The sequence below is a fragment of the Dipodomys spectabilis genome, unplaced genomic scaffold (assembly GCF_019054845.1).
Source record: "Dipodomys spectabilis isolate Male_0828 unplaced genomic scaffold, ASM1905484v1 ptg000066l, whole genome shotgun sequence".
In the NCBI taxonomy this organism is placed as follows: domain Eukaryota; kingdom Metazoa; phylum Chordata; class Mammalia; order Rodentia; family Heteromyidae; genus Dipodomys; species Dipodomys spectabilis.
In genome coordinates, this window is record NW_024870743.1 from 14374325 (window position 1) to 14394459 (window position 20135).

A 20135-nucleotide genomic window follows, 5' to 3' on the forward strand; every position below is an offset into this window, starting at 1 on the left:
GCAGAAAGTACTGATAGAAAAAAAATATTTTTTTTGAAAACAGCTTTCAAAGATTCCAAGTTTGAATCTTTCCACTTTCTCCTCTGGCCTGTAAATCCAGAAATGAGGAGACCTACACTAGCTGAGGAAGGGAGAGCTTCAGTGTAAGTATTTAAGGATGCATAATTCCAAGCTAATGTTCTATTGGAACAAATATGTGTTTTCTAATATTTATATGACCCATGTAGAAGAGATTTGAAAAAATACTACTGGCTCTTTATTACCCTTGTATAGGTATCTGACTTAAAATTATCATTTGAATATATAAACATGTAAACATAGTTATTGTTATTTATATTTTTTAAAAGAATGTCACTCAATAAATTCTTTCAGCCATTTTATTAACTTTATAGCCAAGTTTGTGCAGGTGCTGGGGCTTGAATTCAGGGCCTGAATGCTGTGTCTTCGCTTTCTTGCTCAAGGTTGGTTCTCTATAAGGGCAGTCAAAGCTCCAGTTCCTTTATGACCAATTTTGGAAATATTTTCTGCCATAACTAGAAATAGCAGTAGAGATCTTGCAGCTATTATATTTAGAAATGAGAATGTCTGGTATGTTATTTGAAAACTGTTTTTATAGCAACATGTGCTATGTTCTCTTGACTGAAGAAAGCCCCTTTTGTAAATCATAATTAATAAAAATGATTTTTCCCTAATGTCTAAAAAGATAATTTTACCCACCACAGAAAATTATAGTAAAACAGGGGCTAAATGTGATTTGTGTATATAATTATCTATATGCAAGCTGTCTAGAAGTTGATGTTAAGGTTAATATAAATATCAGAGTTGCAAACTCAATAGGTCCAGGTTTTGAACCTATTTTCCTTTCCTGATGTGAGATATAAAACTGGAGGATATAAGATAAACATGTTTTATAAAAAGCTTTAGTTTAAAAGATCTTCAAACCCATAAGCCAGGAAAAGGAGAACCATGAACATAAGGCAAAAACTTTCGGAATGACAGTTGTGCCAAAACTTGACCAGAGTTCTACTAAAGAGAAGAAAGGGAATGTTTGATAAGGATGAACATCAGAGCTAGGCCTATATTTAATCTAGTGATTGGATATCTTGAGTGAGGTTTTCCCCCCTATAAATTACATTTAATTTTTCTTATTTTTTTATTATTGTGAAAATATCATAAGAAGGATTACAATTACATGAGCAAAATAGTGAGTACATTTCTTATCAAGCATTGTTGCCTCCTCCTTTGTTTCCCCTTCCCATCCCTTCCCCTCTCCACCCCCACCCTCCACACCCCCACCCCGCCAAAGCTGTAAAGTTCGTTTTTCAACATAACGTCTTGTACATCTCATTGTTGTAATGGGTCCACCTGTATCCCTAGTTGAACAGTTTGTTTTTTCCCCTTCCCTTCCACAAATTATATCAACAGGATTTTCTAGGATAATAAATTCAAATTTTTCAGCTCTAGCATATAGAGACCTAAGAAGCTGTCAGGCAAGACAAAGAAAGCTGGGTAAAACAAAACATCAACAACTTCTTACACACTTGTTTAGAGAATTGAGGTTCCAGGGAAAACTTCTGCCACTCAATCTGTAGAGAGAGAAAAACTAGAGGGCTACAGATTGCAATCTGCTTATTTGGATTTGTGGTCATCCTTACACTGGTAGGAATATGGAACTGGTAACTTTGAGGAATGTTTTGAAGGTTGGATTTGGATAAGGATAAGAATGAGAAATTCTGCTGGGTCAGGGCTACGGGAGTACCACACCCTCAAGGGCTTTTCCTCCAGGAAGATCACCTGGTGCTAATGGTGAAGGACTTATGAAAGATCCTGTGTTTGAATTGAGATAGAAAGATTAATAATTATATTTATTGTACCCAGTGTTCTCCACAACCAAAATCTACACCTTAAGGAAAATGCAAACTAACCAGTTCCATTGCTTACCTCTAAGAAGGGCATCTCTCTCTCTCTCCTCTCTCTCTCACACACACACAGTGACACACACACACACACACACACACACACACACACCCTTTTATCTTCTTCCATCCTCACCTAAGAAGGGAGGATAAGAAACACTGTCATAGTCATAGCCTAGTATACCAACCCCATTAGAAGACTGAAATTCAATAATAAAATTATAGAACACTTTGCTTCACAAACACACATACATACAAATACACACACTTTATCACATCAACAGTCTTTGAATATAATAGCAGTGGATTACACTAAGCAAGCTGCAAGACACAGGTTCTATCTGAGAAAGAGTACATAGCAAATCCCAAAGTCAAGAGAGAAGACAAAAACCAAGAACACTAGAGTAATTTGAACCTCTGTCACCTACAGCAAAAGCAAACATTAAATACAGTCCCACTCTTAGCCATATTAACATAAAATCTCATGGCAAATTCTCTTACCTAAGTTCCTACTTAAATATATCCTTCCTTTCTCTCAACAACAAAAAAAGTCACAAGACATTCAGAAAACCAGTGTTCAATCTGTGTGTGTGCATGCTCACTTCTACACCCACAGACCCACATGCCTACACACTCCTACATACACACACACACACACACACACACACACACACACACTCCTACATAGACAGCCACACTCATCTCCTTACACATTCCCTTTCTTCTTTGTCTCTGTCTCTCTCTCTTCCCCTCTCAGAGGAAAGTAAGAATCAGCAAGGCATCAGAACACATTTTGCAATCATCAGACAGGTCCTCTAAAATAACCATCACTGATAATGTTAACAAGTGTGCAAAACCAGATTTCTAGTGTAAGAAAAGAAGTGGAAACTGTCCCTGCGAGTGAATTAAAATGCAGCTACATCCAAACAGTTTTTGGTGATTAAAAAAATTGAGGGTGGAGAGCCATCTTAACTCCAGCAAAAGGGACAGCAGATTTTAGCCACACTCCATGATGGATAAAAGTAGCCTAACGAAATATCATATCAACCTGAAAGGTCATATCTAGCCAAACTTTTATTCCAGAATGAACAGAATTTCCTGCTACATACAAAAATAGCCTTTCTACAACAGTTATTCACAGTATTAGACCATAAAAATAACTGTTTAGTACATTTCAAATGATTGATATCATATTCTATATTATCTCTGCCTATAATGCATATAAATTAGGACTCTACAGAAACTGCTAGTCCCTCAAAGTCATATGTATGTAAAAATAAATATTCTTAAATAACTAATGGATCAAAGAAGAAAATAGAATAAAAATTATAAAATATTTAAAGCTAAATGACAATAAATGAGCTATACATCAACACTTCGGAGATGTAGCAGAAGTTGAACTAGATATCCATTATAGTGTTAAAAGCACTTCTTAGAAAGGGTAATTAAAAATGAATGAGTTAAGCATGCAACTCAAAAGCTAGAAACAGAAAAATAGTCTGAGTCAAAAACATGAAGACAGAAGAAATAATATAAACGCAAGCATAAATTAATAAAATAGAGAAAATTCAAGACGCTCTGCAAATTTGAATATGATTCTTTGCCAATACTGAGGAAACAGATTATCCTAGAATAAATCTGATCGAAGAATGCGAAGTAGATGAGTGAGAGGGACAGAGAGAGAGAAAGAGAGGGAGAAAGAGAGAAAGAGACCCAGAGATAAGACAAATAAAAATATGAAATGATTATGTAAGTGACCTTTAAGCCTTATGAAGTTAATAGGAACCACATTTGCCTATAAATTTCACAGCTGAAAGGAATGATGATGTCATGGAAAAGTCCACATGAACCGGCATTGACAGAAGAAGAAAAGAATCAATTATTCACCAAGCAATACTTACTAAAGAAACTGAGTTAGTGGTTACTCAACTAGCACCCTTCATTCTACAAAATATATATTTCAAAAATATTTTGGGGGCAGGGGGCTTCCAAGCATTTGGAATCACCCATGAATGAAGCAAAAAGTAGTATGTAGTCAAAATTCTAGTGAGAAGAGACACGAACCTACAAAATATACGTAAGTTGTATGTTAGAAGGCAGTGACAATTGTAAGGAGAGAGAGAAAATAGACGAAGTGGGCAGGGAGTACAGGGTGGATCTAGGGGGCTGGGTGGGTGTGAGACAGTGGTTTGCCTGGGGTTTGACATCATGTCAGAGAAGGCCTGCTCCAGGGAGGCAGTTTCTGGAGGGAGGGTATTTCACAAGAGCATCTAAGGAAAGAGCATTTCAAGCAGAAGGAAGAGCCCAGTGAACACAGGCAGGTGCCCAACATGACCTAAACACAGCAAAGGGAATAGAGAGATGGCTCAGAAGGAATCCAGGACCAGCCATGAGATAGAGGGAGTAGAAGATGAAGTCAGATGGATAAAAGTTTTACTGGAAAATGTCCTTGACACAGTCATAAAGAGATAATCTTTCAAACCAGTTTCAGAGAACAGATCTTTTTTTAAAAAAAGAGGTTAAAAGAATACTCAACATTTTCATAAGACTGATTTAATCTTGACACCAAAATTAGAGAAGTAGAGAAGTAGATAATTATAGACTGATCATACTTATGAGCATAGACAAAAAAAATCCTAATACAATATTGGCAAATCAAATCTAGCAGTGTGTCTAGATTTAATCTTGCCCAAGGAAAGATTTTCTTGAGAAAATAAGGCCTATGTAACACCAGAAGAACTTATTGCTGCCATGTATTAATGAATTAAAGCATGAAAGATAAAGATATTCTTCCTAATAGGCTCGCTATGGTGTCCAGGATGGAAGTGGTGCATATACTGAGAAAGGTAGACTCTCCTCACTGGCTGCCACGGCGGTTACTGGTCTCAGTCCATTTTCAGCAGTGGTAAGAACATTGTCTTAGGTCCTGGGAGAAATTGGCTGCTGTGGCCTCAGGTACCAATCTTTCTGAAAGTCTATTCTTTTCCATCTATGACAAGTTGGTACAGGGGGATATTTGAGTCCCAACCCCATGCTTTAGGACCATTCTAAGTCCAGATCTTTGAGATGAACAGCTGAAGGCATCCACAGCAACTGCAATACAGTTGAATTTCTCCCTATGCATAATCTTCCTCCCTTACCCTTCTACACGTATTAAATAGAGAGCGTGTTCCATGAGATTTTTCAATATGAGTATCTAGAAGTTTCTTTCTGGGAGAATGTACTAGAGAGAAATATCTGGTTTTTTTTAACCATTGAGTACTCCATATAATAATATACCTAGCAAAGGATTGTATTTCAGTGAACACAAAGCAAAGTGACAGGATAGAAAATGTGGCATTCACAGGCCCTTTCCTGTTCCATAATATACTAGTGACTGACTTTAAAGAGTAATCAGGCGGACTATGGAACACCAGCTGGCAAACTCTACCTTGCAAAACAGGCCCTGCCTCCTATAGGATGCTCTGAAGGTGCTGTTTCTCCCATGGCTTTTGTACTGAGTACTAGGGGTGAAAATTGGGATGCCATTACTCATTGTACCTTGTAATCAGGAACAGAGTTTGTGCTTTTTATTCAGTGAGTCTAGGCATTGCAGTTTTAGAGAAAAAAAAGTGAAATACTTTTGCTAGTGGACACCATGATTCTTTTAGCATATAGAATTTTATTATGTCCTTAGCTATTTAGCTTCCCATGTATCAGATGAAAAAGACATAAAGAGAAACAAAGGACACACTGCCGGAAGTAATTAATCCTGATTTACAAAGGTTGCTGCTTAAGATAGTCATAGAGTAAAGATGGCCATAAATCCATTTCTCTTCTTTCAAGGCATATGGGAGCATGTGTTTCCCTACATTTTGAGTGTAGGTATGGGCTCATTGGCATGATACTTGCCTAAAAATGAATGAAATACAAGCAAAAGTCTTAAAGAATTAAATGGTTTGCCATGCTATATTTTTCATGCTTTAGCCATTATAGAAGTTTGTATCAAGTTGGAGCTTTCATCAGCCTTTGTCTCCAAGAGACTATGATACATAGAGGTCCCCTGATCTTCCTGTTGGATCTGTGTGTGTGTGTGTGTGTGTGTGTGTGTGTGTGTGTGTGTGTGTGTGTCTGTGTGTGTGAATGTTTTCAAACTTTTGTTTATAGTACAATATAGCTTATTTTGAAGCAATAGAACAGCCCATAATGGGAGCAGAGAGACCATGTTGAACTTATAAACTAAATTATGTCCTCCCTACTGGCTAAAAGATATAGGAGAAAAAAGCAGTGCCATCCAAGTAGGACTCAGCACTCTAGGAAGTAGGTTTGATTATCCATTGGGTAAAGACCTTACCCTATGCCTGTTTCTGACTGAGGAAAAATAGAATTAGCCATAGATAATAGAAGTCACATGACTTCACTGCAGATATAGAGGCAAGGCACATAGTATCTATTTCTTTCTCTTGTATTATATGTGTGTGTGTGTGTGTGTGTGTTTAATATAACAGTGTAATGGTTTATACTAAAACGTAGTCAATACTTATGACATGGCAAGCTCATATTATTCTATAACCAAAGATGAACTGCGTTTTATCCACAAATATTAATGAATAGGATATACTAACATGAGGTGGGGGGGGGGGTTAATTGTTTTTATTCCTAGAATGAATAGTTTCAACATGTGAATAAGAACATTTAATATTTTGGAGAAATTTGAATATGGAAGATGGCTAACTCATGACATTAGTTCAGTCAAGTGATCCAACTTAATGGATAGTTATCCTTGTGATGTGTGTGTGTGTGTGTGTGTGTGTGTGTGTGTGTGTGTGTGTGTGTGTGTACTATCTTTTTTAAATTTTGGAGAATTCCTATATCAGGGATTCTTCATATTCAAATAGAGCCAGATCCCAGTTTCTCGGCCTCCTTTACACAAACTACAAGTATATGGAATTTAACCCTCAATAATATTATGTGGTTGAAATCATACAATGTCATGTTGTCAGAAGTAAGCCAGTATATTGGAAAAGTACAGTCAAAAAGTGGTATGTGGAGTGCTCTTCCTGGTGACAAAAATCCATTGCTGATGTCTATAACTCTTTGGGTGACAAAATAAACTGCTTATAACATTGTTTTTGACATGTAGTGGTGATAGTTCTGAGGTTTGAACTAAGGGCCTTGTATTTGCCAGAACAGTACTCTATATTATAACCAGAGTCAATTCTACTGTTTAAAAATATGAATACTGCTTGACACAGATATACATAGACAATGTACATAATAGGAAAACAGCATATGCAAGCCTCATAAGAAAGATGTTTCTCTTTATTCATAATCAGGGCAATTAAGCTTAAGAAGTTCACAGTAAGTTATTATTGCCACCAACATTTTCACATGCGTATCTTGAGGGCAACATTAAGAAACTCATAAAAACAGGACAACAAATTACTATTGGCCAGAGAATAAATATTCTTGTGTGTATGTGTTGACATTCATTTCTCTTATATTTAAACAGTATCTCCATTTTATAATCATCTCTCCGTTCAGTACAGATATCACTTCACAGATGGAGTACAGAGACAGAGACAAGGTCATATCATATAATCCACATAATCCAGACTAGACTCCAATTTAGACTCTGGGAGTCTTGGGGTTACAGGTGTATGCTACCATGCCCAGCACAGACAGGGTATCTGACTTGTGGGAATCCCTGATTGTAGTTCTAGCATTTTAAGGTGAATAGATATTCACACTGAGTTAACTCCTAGCAAAAGACCTCAATGGTAGAATTAGTATCTGTTGTATAAGGCATTGTATAAATATCCAGATTTAGGGTACTGAGTTCTGTTATGATTACTGCTCAATTGTTCTTTTAAAAAAAATCCACACTTATAATATAAACTCAGCTTGCCTTTGGGAGTTTCAACTTGGAATTTCTCTTTGCCTTGCCACTTTTTTTTTCTAACCTGGGGCTTTAACTCAGAGCCTTTGTACTTCCTGAGCTTTCTTGGCTCAAGGCTAGTGCTCTACCACTTGAGCCATGGCTTCACTTCTGGCTTTTGGGTAATTTATTGCAGATAAGACTCTTACAGACTTTTACGTTTGGGTTGGCTTTAATCCATCATCCTCAGAAGTCAGTCTCTTTTTTTATCTTTTTTTATTGTGAAAATACTGTACAGAGGGGTTACAATTACATGGGCAAAATAATGAGTACATCTCTTATCAAGCATTGTAGCCTCCTCCTTTGTTTCCCCTTCCCATCAGCCTCTTAAATAGCCTGGATTACAGGTATGAGCCACCAGTGCCTCACCATCTTTCTTATCTAACTATGATTGTAATTGATCTCACACAGGTGTTTCTTAGTGGGAAGAATCAGAGGAGAATTGAGTTTCATCATTCACTTCTGAGTTCCTCTCCACTGGTGACTTTATTTTTGAACGAGTCCTGGAGCTTGAACTCAGGGCCTAGACACTGTCACTGAGCTTTTCTGCACTCTACACAGCTCCTTTTCCAGAATCTTTAGTGCTTACTTGGAGACAAGAGTTTCATAGATTTTCCTGCACAGTCTGGCTTTGAACCTTGATCCTCAGATCTCAGCCTCCTGAGTAGCTAGAATTAATTATAGACATGAGCTACCTGTGCCTGATTCCATTCATGATTATTTTAAAGTCCTTTCCAGTATCTTGATATCTTTCCCTCTTGCTTTTGTATGATTCTATGTGCTTTCAGTGAGTTTTGCTTTTGATTTTGTGATTTACAAAACGCTTTATTTCTTAAGGAAATGATATTTCTAAAGAAAAGCCACCTTTCTCACAGTGTCACAAGCTCTCCTGGAAGAGGATACTCTCAAGAGAAACCGTCTCTTGCATACTCTCATCCTTGGGACAAATCCAGCAGATTAGTTTCATTCTCAGGTTCCAGTCACAGCTTCACTATGGGGACCTGAGACTCAAAAAGCCAAGATTCACAAGCCAAAACCAACAGCAAGACTGATGATATCTCCCAAACACTGCCACCAGTATCCAGATTTTTAAAAAGCATGCTGACTTGAAAATGTTTTCACTTATATAAATAACTGTCTCTTGGGTTTAGTAAGTATGTAATTTTTTTTTGCTTTTTGTGTCCCAGACAGGAAAAAAAAATCTCACAAGAGGCAGGCCTTTGAAATCAAACTTCCAGCCATAGTCATAGATACGTCAGAGAAGGTAACTTATCATCTGCTGGTCTCAGGGCTTTTAGATAGTCTAGCAATAAGCCAATGAACAAAGAAGAGCTCTAGGAAGAGCAGATTAGCATGATGGCTACTCACTTGAGGTGAACATGGCAACATGTTGTTCCTCTTTTTAAATGAGCCTTGCATAACTTACATTAGGCCAAATATTCAGCCCACATTACAGGGGAAAGAGTGCTGTATTAGAGACAATAACAGTACTCATACCCCTTCCCTTATTATAATGAGAATACCCAATGGCTATTTGAAACAATTATTCTTAGTGAAATAACAATATTAATCTAGTTTTTTCTGGCACTATCCTGTGTCCTTTGGTTTGGCTTTTGTGGAAAGTTTCTGGGCCAGCAGCCATATTTTCTGTTCTTTGTGATTCAGACTTACAGTGCTTTCTAATACCACATCCAAAGTTCCCAACTCTTGTTTGCATCTGTCTTTATTTTCTTATATTTATTATTATGACTCTCTAAAAACGGCAAAGAATAGCCAAGACTCTGTAACATTCTGTTCTATCCAATTGCTTTCTACAGAGTTGTAAGTCTCCAGAGAGTTTATAATTTACTAAGTTGTTATGAATGAGTTGAACCTACTAATAAGCTATGGAATAGTAAGTATCACCAGCACTCCAACCAGTAAAGTCTGTTTCTTAGGCTAACCACTAAGTCAATGCCACTTATCTACAGAGTCTAAAAGGCCATGTCAAGATGCTTGCTCAAGATATATGTCACTTTCATTCCCATATAACAATGCTGTAAGGGTAGGTTGTGTCTGCTCTATGAAGTGACCCAGATCCCTGGTTATTGAAACAATTCTGTCAACGCATCAGTTATACCCGAGATTGCTAAAATGGCTGCTGTCCCATCAGCAGGAAGGAAAGATGAGAGTGAGCAAAGGAATACAGAAAATGCAGTGTCTAGCCAAGTGGTCATGTGCTCAGGAGAAGGAAAAAAACTGTAATTTACTTTGAGGCAATGATCAAAATCTTCACATATACAAATTAATAAGATATGATGATATGATATGATATATTCCAATGAGATACTTCAAGTCTTATTTTGATTTAACAGAAGATTAACAACAAATTCATATATGTAATGCAGATACATTTGTTATTTAATGTATGGTGGCATTTAAAATTGTGATGACTTCAGTTAGCATGAATAACCCTAAAAATCATGTTCTTAAACACTAATGGAGGAAGTGAAACAGAGATAGCTTAATACATATCAAAATACAAAAATTACTCAGCAACCTCATTCAGTTAAGGAAGAATTTATATTAGAGTCAAACAGCAAAGAATGCAAAATGAGATTTACTGATATCACTTGAGAAAACAGTGGTTTTTGTGCTTGTAAGATGACCTAGATGTAGATCTTTACAATGCCTGTGGATAATATTATTTGAAAAGATTAACGAAAGCTACAAACTTCAAAATATTACTATTAGCTTCCAAAGCCTTTATATTTATGAATTGAGAACCAATGGAAATCTCTTGGTAAAACCGTGGTCACTAACAAATCTGATTTTACTGACTCAAATAAAAACTGAAAGAGAAGACTCACGTCAAGCAATTAATTTAATTGCTATTATCTGCATTTATACAAATCTTTTCTTCCTTCTTAATTATCCCATGTGTCACTGATCCTTTTAGTTTTGTTGAAGTTTTTTAATTTCAAAGAATTTTTTCAATTTATTTTAATTTTGCTTGATTTGGTTTTATTTTATGTTCTTATGGGAAGAACACTTAAAATGATACCTACTCTCTTGAATTTTCAAGTATGCAATATGGTCTTCTTTATCATTTTTAAATTATTATTATCTTTAAGCAGTTGCAACAAAGAGGTTTCAATTCAACATGTCAGTTTATAAATATAAAGCATCTTGATCAATGTCACTCATTTTATTGTCTGCCTCCATCTCTCCCAACCCCACTCATTCCCACAATATGGTCTTCTTAACTATTGGTATAATGTTGTTCATCTCTAGAACCAATTCATCTTGCAAAATTCAGACTTTATGCCTGTTGATTAGTAACTGAAACCACAAATCTATTCTCCAATCTTATGAGGCTATTTTAGATATCACATAAAAGTGGAATTATGAAGCATTTGTCCTTCAGTGACTGGCTTGTTTTGCTTAGAACAGTGATTTCATATGGCAGTGTCACATATGTAAAGATTTCTTCTTTTAAAGATATAATAAAGATTAGTATATCATAAAGATATATGTATTATGTAATATGTATAATATTACATATAATATGTTGTATTATAATATACATTATTGTTATGAAGATATAATATTTTCATGCATAGATAGAAATATTAACCTGTTCTTTATCAATCTGTTAGTGGGTGTGGATGTTATTTCTTTATCTTGACTACCATGAATAACACTGAAATGAACACTGAAGTGATTCAAGATGGTGGTTTTTGTTCTTTTGCGTAAAAAATGCAGAAATGGTCTCGTGGCACCATAGATAAATTATATCTTAAAATTTTTTCCCTAATTTTTTCAAGTTTAAAGCCCCCATATTGTTTACAAAACTTTCTGTTTTTCAACATCCTTGTCAACGCCTCTTTTATTGTAATAATAAGAATCCTAGCAGCCATGAGATGATATCTCATTGTAGTTTGATTTGTATTTTGTTGATGACAAGTATTATTCACATCTTTATGAACAGGTTGGGCATTTGTTTGTCTTCTTGAGAATGTACCTACTCATTTCTACTGCCATTTTTAAATCAGTATTTTTTAAAAATGTTCACTGTTGAGTTTAGGAATTCCTTTTATATTACTGGAATTAGCTTTGTATTAAAATATGGTTTGTAGGTATATTCCTCATTTCTGTAGATTGCCTTATTACATTTTTTATTATTTTACTTTTTATGTGTGAGCTTTTCAGTGTAGTATAGAAACCAATGGAACAGAATGGATTGCCCAGAAATCATCTCACATCTGAGAGACCACCAAGAGAGACCACAGGGACACAGACTACAGCCAATAGAAAGTCTTTTTAGCCTGCTGGTGACTAACACTGGGGCAGTAGGTCCCCAAGTGCAGTGTTGAGCCTGTTCTCAGGGCTCCTTTTATGAAAACACACACACACACACACACACACACACACATTCTTGTTTGCTCAGGGTTGGAGAATCCCTAACCATTCTTTCCTGCAGGTACAAGCCAAGTGGGAAGTTACAGAAACCAAACAATGCTTTAAGCAAGCACAATCCATTTCTATGACCCGTTTCTATGACCCCTTTCTAGGGTACACTGAGCACATTTTTCTTGTAAATATCAAGCCTCAAGGAACTGGTCCCACAGGTGGGGGTATAGTCCTATCTTCAAGATGGAGGAGTCACATTTGTCAGGTGCTTACAACTAGGGTGTCTTATTTCATATCACTATGATCAACCAATGTTTCAGGAGAGTATGAAAAAAAATAATTGGAAGTGAGTCTATCCATAGTGGTATTGGGAAAGCTGTGTGTCTGCAGGGCAAAGAATGAAATTGGACATGCATCTTATACCATATATAACAACTAATTCAAAATTGATTAAAAACATAATAAACAAGGCTAGGAACTATAAAATTTCAAGAATAAAGTAAAACGAAAATGCCCCAGGTATTGCTTGTGGCAGTAATTTCTTGTATATAGAACTCAACAAAAGAATCTTAAACCAAACAAAAACATTTTCTCTTCCATTCTTCATTCCAGCATCTCCCTGTCCTTCCTATCATCAAATTTCAGTTACTACTTTAGTAGCTCTCATCTCCCAAAGTTCAGCCAGTGTTCCTAAAAGAGTAGACTTCATTGATTATGTCTAAGTCTTCCTTTTCTAGCCTCCCTTTAGCTTTCTATAATTTGGTTCCTATCCAAAGTGTTTCCTGAAACTGGTCAGCAAGTATTTCGACTTCCTTGATATTCATTTACACTTTTTTCCCCTAAATTCTCAACCCTTTTCTAATCCTTATTACAGTGGATAACACACTCACTGGCTGCTCTGCCCCATATTTCCTCTCTATTCGTTCCAACTTTCCCATCAATTCTCTGTCTGCATAAGCTTTTTGATATTGATATTCATGATTTCATTCTTCAGTATTTCTAGCTTATATGTAGAATTTTCTCCCTAGACAATCCCAGACTTCCATACTATCTAGTTTTTTTATCCTCCTTAATGATAAACAAATATATATATAATATACATATATGTGTATATATACAAACTATATATATATATATATATATATATATATATATATATATATATACACACATCAAGTCTAAGTTACTCTTCTGGGCCTCAGGGTCTTTTATGAATCTTCCCACATGATTTCTTTTAATGGAGCCTTACATGACACATCAAATTCAATGTTCCAACAACGTGGTCATTTCACATAGTTTTGGCTTTCTTCACCTCAGTAAATATCATTCTTCTTAACCTTCTAATTAACTCTCTCATCTGTATAACAATGCCTGGCACAAATAACTTAAAAATGTTTTTATGATCTTTAAGTCATTGTGTATAGGAATTGCCACTCAATGAAGCAGTGTATGAACATAATGTGTCTTGATTAATACCATCCTTTCCCTCACTTTTCTTAATTTTATAGGATATGCTATAACTTTTAAAGCATCTTCCCTCCTCTTAATTGGTCCATCTCCTTCCCTTTGACCCCACTCTCACCCCACCCCTTTCAAAGAATACCCATTTCCTGGTGTTTATTTTGCTGAACTTTGATTTAGCCTTTTTCAGGAATTACACTGTTTGAGTTCTTCTCTGACTCTACTGCATTTCAGTTAGTACATTTACTTATAAATTCATAAATGAATTGTAGCTTCTTTGGTTCAGTTTTAGAGATCTCAATTCACCACCGAGGGAAGCTATGGTAAAGCTGAGCAGTTACAAGATGCTGTATAGGAAGCGGAGAGATATATGAAGACACTAACCCAAGATGTGTCCGAATGTACCCCCATTTAGTGACCTGGCCCCACATCCCAATTTCCAAGACACTCAAATAGGCTATTCTTATTTTAACTCCATCAATGGATTAAGCCATTGATTAGGGCAGAGACTTCATGATGTAATCAATTATCTCTTGAGAAAGCTTCACATACAAACACAGAAGCATTCTTTATTAATCTTCTAGAAGCTTCTTGATTCAATCAAGTTGACAATGAAGATTAACCTTCACACTTCATAAAATTAGAAATCATCTTGGCACGACTAGTATATTTGATATCCAGAATAACACTTCTTTTCTCAATCCAATAAACTCATTTTCATAGTAATCATGATGTGGAAATAAGAATACTTACAGCAGAAACTCAGTCAAGAATGTTTTTAGTGAACTTTGTGATTATTATAGAAATTAGTGTATGATAAGATATGATTTGTTTATTGTGAATTATAAACAATAAAAAAGAATGACTTCATAATTTAAAAATCCTGGTGAATTTTCAATAAAAAGAGGAACCACTGCACATACAATGGTTGTTACAGTAATAAATAACAATTGAACTTCCTATTTCTAAGCCTCAAAGCCCACAAATTCATCACTCTAAATTGATCTTCTTCACATACTTGTGTTTAATATGAACATATTTGTCCATCTTTAATTACTCATAATGGATTGAATTATATATTTTTTTAATTTTAAAATTTTATTTCCCATGGTGTAGTAGATATGCAAATAGTTGAGAAAAGTTGAAAAGGACAAACATTGCAAGAGATCCATGGATATCACATGTCATACACATACATAAATCCATAGCTATCAGTTCACAAACCCACACACAGATCCCTAATTAGATCCATAAATGTCACATATCAGGCACACACATACATTCATATCTAACACTCACAACACACACACAAAGACACACATACACACACACACAAATCCAGAAACTGCAGTTCCTCTAGGGTCTTAGATTATCTAGAATCTGTTTGAGTCAGTTTCATTTGTGCTATAGTAAAAGAAGAAAAAAAAAAGGATGAGAAGGAAGAGGAGGAGGAGGAGAATGATGACGACAAGGAAGAGGAGGAAAAACAGAAGGAGTAGGAGGAGAAGGAGAAATAGAAGAAGGAGAAGGAGTAGCAACTTAAACACCACAAGGGGCCCCTGAGAATGATAAAATTGAAATAATTAAATTTTTTCTTCATCTCTACACTCTTGGTGCACTACTGTTTAAATGCAGGCATGTACTATATAACCAGGGTTACAAATATAAAACATGACCAAAATTAAGTGAGACAACTTTCAGAAACTTTAGCAAGTTTTTACCCAACTATCATATCCAAATATCATATACCAAATGACTGAATCAATACATGGTGAGGTGTGGGTGGCCAGCTAGGTAACCAGAATTCCAAAATTACCTCTTTGCAAACGGACTATAAAGACTAATTATAATTTGTGTTACTTTACAGTTAGTGATTAACTTAGTAGCATTTTCAACACTGCTAGAACATAGAATAATGAAGATTTACTCAAAAATAATACATTTGTGTTACTGCTGACCTTGGTGTGACAGAAATATTTGCATTCTAATTTGGTTCATGGTTCTCAGAATCTATACATGTTTAAACATCATAATAAATAGCTGTATTTCTCTTCAGACACAAATGTTTCTATTTGTATGATTTTAACGTGGTTATTTCATGTGTGTACATTTGCACACTTAAAATAGTAAATTTTAATGGAAACGAGAGGTTCTTTTTTCTTTGTTGTTCCTTTTCCTTTCTTTTCTTTTTGTCTTATTTGCTCATTTATCTGTCTTTGGGAGGATGAGGGATACAGAGGTGGAAGGACAAAAGGTGAACAACAGTGGTACTCACTAGATACTATGTTGAAAATGAACTAGACAATTTGTGGATGGGGATGGGTGAGAAAAACTGGGAGAGAGCAAGGAACTTAAGTAACTATAATACCTCTGTATATCTATATCCTTTATAATAACAACAAATTTAAAACATGTGAATATTATTTTGTTATACATGGTGTATCTAAATTTTTCATTAAACATTGTCTAGGCCAGAGTGTTATAGAAGTAGATCACCTGTAGAGAGTTTTATTATCATTTTAAATAAACTCAGACAATGCTTCTACTGTATTGGTTAAATTCAAAGCTGATGGTTTCAGGGCCTCTCTCTTTCTATTCTATTCTTTTCTACAAATTAACGGGTTTCAAAGTGACATTTCCATCATGTATACCTTGGTCATGTTCACCTCTTCACCCACTTTGCTTCTACGCCTCCCTCCTCCAAAGTGCCCCACATCTGATAGTCCCAGTTCACTTTCATGTCTTCTTTTCTCCTAAAACCTAGATTCTGCATATGAGAGAAAACAGGCAATATTTTTTTATTTCGCTCTTAAAGGGATCTGTCTCATGAATGATAAACAAGCTCTCTACCATGCTTGAGTCTTTACACCCCCCCCCCACCGCAACACTTTCAGTTGCATGTGTGTGTGTGTGTGTGTGTGTCCTGTGGCTTGAATTCAGGACCTGAGTGCTGTCTTTTAGCATTTTTTGATCAAGGCTGGCCCTCTGCTCTACCTCTTGAGCCACAGCTCTGCTTCCCACCTTTTGGTGGTTAATTGGCACTAGGAGTCTCACTGACTTTCCTACTTGAGCTGGCTTTCAACCACCATCCTCAGATCTTAGCCTCTTCAATACCTAGGATTATAGACATGAGCCACCGGCATTGGGCTGTTTATATTTTCTGTTTCTAAAACAGAGTATCACTAATTTTTGCCCAAGCCAGCTTCCATGATCTGCCTCCCTTCTCCACTCCCAAGCAGCTGAGATTTCAAGAATGTTCTACCACACTTGACTGGCTATGTGACTTTCTGCTGTCTTATTTTGCTTGCAGTGATAATCACGAGTTCCATGCATTTTACTACAAATGTCATAGGTTCTTCTTCTTCTTTTTAAATTAACTTTTTGGCAAGGTGCTGTACAGAGGGATTATAGTTACATATGTAAGGTAATGAGTATATTTCTTGTCGAACACTGTTAACCCTTCCCTTGTTTCCTCCCACTTCCCCTCGACTCCCCACCCCCAAGTTATAAAGTTCATTTCCAATATAGTGTCTTGTGAGTTTTGCTGTTGCCTTGGTTTACCATTTGTCTTTGTCTCACCATTTTGTTGTACCCCTTCCCTTCCCCAACTCGGATAAAGATATTTACAAGACACAGGGTACCAAAATCAAATACAGTGACAACAGGGGATAAACCAAAGGGAAAAAAATGAAAGAAAAAAGAAATCGCATAGTACATTAAAAACTGCAACAGCAAAGAAAAAACTCTTGTTTCCATATCTTGGAAACTCAGATGTCCCTCAGTAGAAGAATGGATCAAGAAAATGCGGTATATATACACAATGGAATTCTGTGCCTCCATCAGAAAGAATGATATCACCCCATTCTTAAAGAAATGGAATTGAAAAAAATCATACTAGGTAAAGTAAGCCAGACCCCAAAAAACATAGACTCCGTGGTTTCCCTCATTTATAATAATTAGTAAATGTCTAGGATAGCCCTAGGGGATGATCACAATAGCCCAATAACTATGTACATATGACCATATAAAATGGTGCTAATTCAAAAGGTTGTTTTCCTTTATGGCTTATATTCTTACTCTTAGAAACACTGAGTCCTTTGTATTATTTAACCTTCCTTCTGATATTTAAACATCCATAAAGGCAAGCAAATCTATTTCTCCTTCTATCTTTATCCATTCTTTTATTATGAGGTAATCATACATAATTTCTGTGTATCTATTAATGACACTCATATATACTCTACATAGTATCCCAAGTATACACTGCAAAAAAACAGATTTGGTATGGTATCTATCTTCTTAAACTTGTTCATAGCTCTGTAATTATTCTTACAGTGATGATAACATTCTAACCAAGACATTTACCAGGTCCCTCCTTGCTCATTCATTTTCATCCCAGAGCCTTCTTGCACTTTTTTTTCTGCATTCTATCTGTGAAGACTGGAGATATTACTCTACATTTCTGTCCTTTTCTGTTCCACCTCTTCCTAGCCCTATATCCAGAAGACAGAGCAGGAGATCATGCCTGTGATAAATTACCTAGAGGTTCTTGCTAGGAACTACAAGTCATGAACAAGAGTTCCAATGATGGGAAACGGTGAACTCAGCAGCTACATTAGTGCAGCAATGACTCTAAGTTTTTCCAGCTAAGGGAAGGATGTAGTGGTAGGGGCTTTGTTTTTCCTTAAGTAAATGTGTACGAAAGTTAGCTACAATCTTGCATGTCCTTTAAGTCTTTGGGAATGCCATACCCTTGCTCATGTGCTCTGGCATCACTGTTGCTTTTGCTTTACCTGTTTACTTGTCTTGGCCTGTACTTGATGTAATATATGAAGCAAAGTGGGAAGTTTCTATCTTCCACATGTACTTTTCTATATCATTGTTATTATTGGGACAGCCAAGGAGAACGGTAAGGTGTCCAGCTGCTAAGGAATGTAAGTAACCACTGGAGAGTCTGTGGATTCATTGGGCCCCTTTCAGATAGAGTTGAGCCAGAACTACATTTATCGTTTGAATTTTATGCCAACATTCTAATTGATAGCTGGTAAGTGTGCTTTGAAGTTCTTAGTACCAGTGTCAGCTTAGATATCATATCTAATAATTTTAATCGTCTCGGAATTCCTTCTTCTAATGTAGAGTTTTAGCATGTAAATGGCCAACTATCAATTGAGGAAAGAACTGAAGGAATCATTATACACATTTGCTATGGCATCAGAAGGTCTTTCCACAGGGAGACTAAGTTTTCTCCTTCAATTAATAGACTTTGATTATGTGAGCGAGGTCAGACTTGTTTGTTGTTGTTGACTGACCATCATCTTACCTCCAAGAACATATGGTCTATTTATTAGTGATTGCAGTACATCCCTGCAGGCCAAGGCTGTAGTTTTCAATTCTGACCTTGATGTTCATTATAGTAATTTATTCTACCTTGCCTCTGATCCTTAAATGCCACCACTGGCATGGCCGCCATGATGTCTGCGTTCTACAATTTGTACTGACATTACAGAGCCTCACAGTCAGACTGGAGCTATAGGACACAATACTGCTGAGCTACTAGAGTGGCTGATGATTTTAACAGCACATTTCTTGCTTTAGTGAATGGAATATCCCTTGTATTGAACCAAGGAATATGATCATCTAGGGTCTTCTCAAGCCTTCTAATAAATTAATCTCATATGCGATCCCTTCTTTAATATCTTCCTAGGGAGTTTTTGTATCTCTGTTTAATATGTACCATTGTTTATCATTGAAAGTTTCAGCAAAGTATAAGAAAACTCTGGGTACTTTTACATAGAATTTGTTAAATTTGAAATCATGGTACAATCGTAGTTCTCAAATTTAGTGGGCGTTCTATTTACTGGAAAAATGTGTAAAACTTGCTAGATTCTATACACTTGGGATTTGTGATACACTAAGTTTAAATGAGGCCTAAACGTTCATATTTTTATTGACTTTCTCAGGTGATGATTATTTCACAGATGAGCCAGGGGAAGAATACTGAGCAGAATGATACCACATCAACATATTGTGGCTTCGCAAGACTTACATCACCCATCACTCCATCCAGCACCCACACTGTCCATCCCCTCTCCAAGTTTCTGCCAAAACATAGTAGCAGATTTCACAGCTCCTTTAGTGAATGCTTGCTTTCTTTCTTAGGAGAAATTGCATCAAATCATCCATAGACTTCATTCTAATGATAGATCTAGTAGTCAATGACCAGGAGGATATTGGAGACTTTAAGAAGGAAAGTATTATCTTCCAAGACACTATCACTTCCATCATAACAAGCATAAATATAAGGATCAGGTTAGTAGAAAAGGCAATTATATGGTTTTAGAAGAGAGGAGCAAGGACATACAGGCTGTGTACAACTGCCAGAAACAAACAAAGAGTGTCTGCGTAAAAATGAACTTGGATTTATTGGGAGGAAAGTACAAATACTTGTG